The sequence below is a fragment of the Elephantulus edwardii genome, unplaced genomic scaffold (assembly GCF_000299155.1).
Source record: "Elephantulus edwardii isolate Elephantulus edwardi_28Jun2011 unplaced genomic scaffold, EleEdw1.0 scaffold00089, whole genome shotgun sequence".
Taxonomy (NCBI): Eukaryota; Metazoa; Chordata; class Mammalia; order Macroscelidea; family Macroscelididae; genus Elephantulus; species Elephantulus edwardii.
The window spans coordinates 3,054,265-3,060,473 of record NW_006399839.1 but is presented as its reverse complement, the minus strand read 5'-3'; the positions used below and the strand labels follow the sequence as shown (position 1 = coordinate 3,060,473).

At 48.4% G+C, this 6,209-nt stretch overlaps 1 protein-coding gene across 1 annotated transcript in view; it reads left to right on the top strand.

Annotated features, from left to right (window-relative positions):
- The window catches only part of NOS1 (nitric oxide synthase 1 (neuronal)), a 130,833-nt gene that overhangs the window by 19,810 nt on the left and 104,814 nt on the right, over positions 1-6,209 (top strand). The window lies entirely within an intron of this gene.

Sequence of the window (6,209 nt, the reverse complement as noted above, 5' to 3'; positions counted from 1 at the left end):
GGCACATACAACAACAATAATAACGTCTGCCTCTCCGAGGGAAAAAGATGGACAATCTCTTCCCATGCTAGTTACAGCCTTTGAAACCTGCTAGAGGCTCAGCTAGGAGTCAGTTCTGTCTGGACAGCAGTGAGTGAGTGAGGAGGAAGTGATGATGTGACAGCTGGCAGCGAGGCGTTGGATATCGGACTGTCAGCCACTGTGTTGTCCTCCAACTTCCCGTCTTCACTTCCTTCCATTGTCAGCATCATTAGGTTACAGAGCCATTTCTAAGTCAGTGACCTCATGTGACAGGGCAGAACTGCCCCGTAGGCTGTGATCTTCCTGGGAGAATATTGCTGGGCTTTTTCCTTTTGAAGCCCCTGGGTGGGTTTGAACTGGCAGCAACTGAGTTACCTGCCAAGTGTCTAACCACTGTGCCTCCCAGGCTCCTTCATTTGTTCTAGCTGGTATTTTTTTTCTTTCTCTCTCCCTCCCCACCCTCTTTCTACCACACCCCTTCTTGGTGGTCACCCTCAAAAAGTGGCAAAACATGTTTAAATCCCCAGCAGCATCTGGTTTCCTTAGTAAAACAATCGGGCGGGGAGAGACGTGCAGCAATGAATGAATGGAAATCCAAAATCTCTGTAAATGTTCATTAAAATTATTAATTTAAAAAATATATATAAAAGAGGAAAGACAGGCCACCCCTTCCCTTGCAGTGGACAGCCTCAGACAACCTGTTGAAGAGTCAGTTATGCTTTAATTTTGATTCAACAGCAATGTGTTAGTTTTTTACTACTAAAATGATTCGTTGTTTTTTTAATATGTGCCTGGTAATACTGTCTTTGTCTCTCTTATGCTCCTGGGGAGAATAGCTTTGTTTCCTCAAGGAGACTTAACATGTTAGGCACCCTAAAGTATTAAATTTATATTGTTTTCTTTAAATGGTTTTATTCAGGTAGTGACCTTTCTACCTATAGCCTACTAGCTTTATATGTTCTAAAAGCTGCAAAAAGCTTTCTGGAACTAATCCAAATTAAATAGGTACATATAATAAAATGGCTTTATTTAGGAAAAACAAAAGAAGAAAGAAAGTAAAACAATGGCTGTATTTTCTGTCTGAGGAAGTTACCAGCAGAGACTTGGGGGGAGCTGAGGTGAAGAAGGGTCCAGGAAAGGGTGCTGGGGTGGAAGTCAGGAGGACCTCACAGGACTTGACCTGTGCGGTGGTGATGTGATTATGTGACTTATGCTGCATATGCAAGTTTTCATTTTATCAGAGTCATATTTAAAAAACCTCAAACTTGTCACTGAGTTGATTCTGACTTACCGCAGTCCTATAGACTTGTCCCAGAGGGTTTCCAAGGCTGTCAATATTTACAGGAACAGACCTCCTCTTTCACCCTTGAAAGAGCTGGTAGATTCAAACTGTTGACATTCAGGTTAGCGGCCATGCGTATAACCACTGTACTGCAACATTCTTGGACTTTGAGTGCCCAAGACGAGAGTCACAGGCAGACTGGAACAAGTGAAGGACACTGAAAACCTGTTGCCAACAAGCTCTGACTCATGGTGACCGTGTGTGTGGTTGAGGAGACATGTGCTCCATACAGCTGTTAATAACTGTGATCTTACAGAAGGGAGCTCGCCAGGCCTTTCCTCCTGACACTAGTTGGATTTGAACTGCTGATCTTCTGGCTAGTAATCATTTGCACCACCCAGCATGGTTTCCACATCTGTAAACTGAGGCAGATCTCACCTGACCCTAGTTTGAGTGAGGATGAGCACTGTTAGTGGGGGGACAAGCTTTGGAGAGGAACAGAATGGGGCACAATCATGAGAAATTGCCATTTGGGTAATGTTAGATGAGAGAGGAGTAAGTCCGACTCTCAGACCTAGGGCTCCTCTTCAGTGACTTCCTGGAGTCCTGGTCAGTTTAGTAAAAATGAAAGTGGACACCCCTACAGAGTGCTCGGCTCCGTGCATCAGATGTGGCACCGCGCTGTCCCCCAGAACCGCCACTGTGACCCACCTCCTGCCACACAGCCGAGGTGCAGGGTGGGGAGCAGCTTGTCCAAGGTCGCCCAGCCCGGTGGAGCAGACGCTGGCCTATTTCGGTTCTGTCGTTCTCACTGGCAGCCATCCCCAAAAGCCATCCGCTCTTTCCCTCTCAGCAAGGTAACAAACAGATACCCAAACGACCAGGCAACCTGCATGAGGCGTGGGTCCAAGGACCGTCCCCAGGCCTGAACTCTGGCGTGTGTCCCTGTGCAGCTTGTGCATAAGCCCAGCTACAGGGGTCAGAGGCCACATTAGCAGACAGGGAGAGCAGGCCTGGCCCTGCAGTGCCCACCTCTGTGAACCTTGGGAGACCCCTCCCTGTAAGTTCGAGGGCAGGACCCCTTCTAGTCAGGGCACTATGTCCCTTTGGCTAAACTGTGGTGGGACAGAAAATGCACTGAATTAAAAGCTGGGAGGACTGAATTGTTACTTATTATATAACAAACAAACAAACAAAGAGCCTTAGTTTCCTACTGCTGCTGTAGCAGAAATAGGAAACTGAGGCAGGAATTCCACAGAGAAGTGACCTTAAAAAGCAGAAGTCTGTTTTCTCACCATTTAGGAGGTTAGATGTTAAATTCAGGATGCTGGCTCCAGGGAAGGCCCTCTCTCTCTCCATCATCTGTCCAGAAAGGTCTGTGTCTTTCTCGTCTTCTGTGTCCCCAGTGCTGCTTGGCTCACTGGCCGTGCTCACTTGGCATTCATCTTCAGGTCTCCTTTGTGCTTGCTTCTGTGTCTAGTCCACAGGTTTTTTATAACTCAGAAGTAACTGGAGTTAGGACATACCAGCACTGACATGGTCTCATTATAGGCCAGTAGGTGAGCAGTAACCAGAGAGACATTCCCTCCCTACAACGGTGCCCCGCTAAAGGCCAAAAGGGCAGTGTTTGCCCCGAGACAAAGCTCAGAAGGAAGAGAATGAATGGCAACAAGAATCATAGGGCTGAAGTAGGAAGTATGCTGTTACCATATGAAAATCACAGTCCTTGTTCTAAAACAAAACACGTCTGAGTGCATGATTGGAAAACTAATCTGACGTGGAAACGTCTGCTCAAATCACAATAAAATGTGATTTATATTTTCTTTTTTTTTTTAGAAAAGAAAGATCAACTCTTAAATGCAATTTTATCCACGGATATTGGGGTTAGTGTTTCAGTACATATTTTGGAGGAAACGTTTTAATCCATAGTAGAAACTTTTTTTCCCCCCTGAACATTCATTCTACATTCTTTTCTCTCATTTGGTCCTCCCAAGTTACCCAAACCAACCCAACCCACTGTTGTCAAGCTGGCTCTGAGTCAGAGCAGTCCTGTCAGGCGAAGTAGCTCTGCCCCACTGTTGCCGAGGCTGCAGTCTTTATAAAAGCCGGCAGCCACAGCTTTCCTGGAGCAGCTGGAGAGTGTGAACTACCAATGTTTTCATTTGCAGCCAGGTACTCTGACTATTGCACTCCAAGCACTCCTACAAATTACCCAGAGAGGGGGTGATTTCTAAAGACCCCATTGTACAGATAAGGAAAACCGAGGTTTAGAAGAGATGAGTAAAGCACTAGCCCAGAAGCGCCAGGAAGGTGTGAAGGGACCCAGGACAAGCTGGTCCCCCTGGTGCAGCTCAGGGTCTGCATCCGTCAGCAAGGACCATCAGACCCGACGCAGGTCAGGATAAGATGCAAAGTGCAGCAGTCGGTAAGGATGCGACTTTGGGAAGAAGACGTGGTGTGGTGGAATTGCCATTTGAATCAAGATTGAAATAGAGAACAGTCCATTCTTCAGTAAAAGAGCAGAGCCCCCTTCCAGATTTCCACGAGATTGGAAGCTCCTGGCTGTCGCTGGCTCCAGCTAAACCCAGGGGTCATGGGGCTGGGAAGCTTAGCAATAAGGACGGGTGAGTCATCTTTTAAAAGGAGAAAGGAGCCCAGTGCTTCCAGGTAGCTTCCCTGCCTGCTACTGAGAAGCCCGCACACAGCAGAGAAACGGCACAGCACGAGGACGATGCCTGGATACTCAGAAGCACACACCCTCCGTGATGGCAGATGGGGAAGGCAGCCCAGGCCCAGCCCAGGCCTTCGTGGTTCCCGCGCCCACACAGAGGGGCTGGCGCACTGACGTAATGCAAGCTGCAAAGGGGGGCGACTGTGCTCTCTCACTGCCCCCTCAGATGACCCAGGAGGTGGGCCCCCTCCCCGAGGAGGTGGCCCCTGCACCCACCTCCTGATGTCAGAGGCAGCAGGCTTTTGTCAGCCGCCTAGGCCCTGGGCTGGCCCCGGGAAATCACTAAAAGGAAGTCAAGGGAGTGCGTGTCACTTCGCTGGTGGTAGCAGATGGGGGCTCCCTCCTTGTGCAGGAGCCTGATGAGGAAGCTGACAGGAAAGGATGCTGGGATTGCAACAGAGCTGAACTGATTGACGATTAGAGAAAGAGATCACGGGGTTCTCTGCTGCCCCCCACCAACAGATACATGCCCAGACAGGTAAGCCACATATGCACAGCTTCTTACTCTCTCCCGTAGATGCCTACATCCCCAATTCTTGATCATAGCACTCCACTTAGGCACCATGCTGCCTCCTGGTACCCCCATCATACCCCATCTCCCCAAGCTTCAAGGAGTCTGTAACTTGGAAACTACCCGCATGTCAGGGAGAGATGTTACAAATTGAGGAAAAGAACTATAACAAGTTTAAAAGCTCAGACTCAAGAATAGAATAGACCTGAGTTCAGATCCTCCCTCTGCCACTACTCCTTGCAGGGTGCTAGTCAAGGTTCTGAGCCTTCCCAAGCTTTGGGCTCCTCAACAATTAAAAAGGTTATTGTGGGAATCAAAGGAGCAAGATGCCAAGAGTTGACAGCATGCAGATAGTAAAGCTCACAAACCTCAGAGTCATTGCCATCGAGTCAGAACCAACTCCTAGCTGACCCTCCAGCAGGTTTCCAAGGCTGTGAATCACATGGGAGGAGATTGTTCATCTCCCTCCCTCAGGGCAGCTGAGGTATTCCTACTGCCAGAGAGATGCTGCCTTTGGATTGACTGCAAACTGCCCACAGATTAAGCCGTACAGTAAAGTGCTCAGCAAGAATTGATGCCTTTGACTTGTGGGGTTGGAGAAGAGCACTGAGTACCCCATGAACTGCCAAGAGGACAAATCTTGAAGAAGGTGAAGCAAGGATGGTGAGACTTTGTTTTGTGTACTTTGGACATGTTGTTAGGAGAAGCCAGCCTCTAACTGTTGGAGAAGGACATCGTGCTTGGAAAGGTGGGTTATTGTAAGAGGGGAAGACCCTCGACAAGATGGACTGACACGGTCCCGCAGTGGGCTCAAGTGTGTCAGAGAGGCAGAGATGGCACAGGATAGGGCAGGTTGCATATCTTTTATTCATAGGGTCTTGATGAGTTGCTGTCAATTCAATGGCATATAACAACAACACTAAAAGCCTCCTCTATATTTGGTAGGTATGTGGGCATGCTTCTGCAGATTAGCCAGTGAAATCCCTTTGTATCATAACAGTCCAGTCCACAACCCTTGTTGAGGATGGAGTGGGTATAGATGGTGTTGCATTCCGTTGTGCATGGGGTCACTGTTAGTAGACTAACTGGGCATCATCTAGCAAGAACAACAAATATTTAGGCTTTAGAGGTTTTTTGCCCCTTCATCCGATGAAGACTCTGAGTACCTGCTATACCTTGTGATAACTCTGTGAATGTTTCTCTATTTGGGCTTCAGATGAACTGTGGACCAATTCTCGTAGTGTTTATGTTTGTGGCCAAGCCTCTGCTCTTGATGCTGGAACAAGTTAGTAATTACAGAAGTGGTGCACGCAAGCAGATCATCTCCCCTTGTCTGCAGTCCCCTGTACTGCATCCCTGTACTGGATCATTCCCGATCCAGGAAGTCTTGAGAGGACTTTGGGAGAGGCCGGAATGGAGATTCCAAAGGACCACGTCAGCTGGGCTCCTGGTCTGGGTGGGGGGTGGCTGTGTGACTTACAGGGCTGAGGCCGTGGGGCGAGTTGGAGTGTGGAGCTCACAGGGTGGGACAGAGATGAGAGAGGACTTGTGATCCTTTCCATTTGATTTCTGAGCCTAGGAGATCCTTTGGTCTTGAAGGGCTTTGATCTAGGAGATAAAACTAACAAAGAACTGTGTCCTCCCCCTTAAGGGAGGAGAGTTGA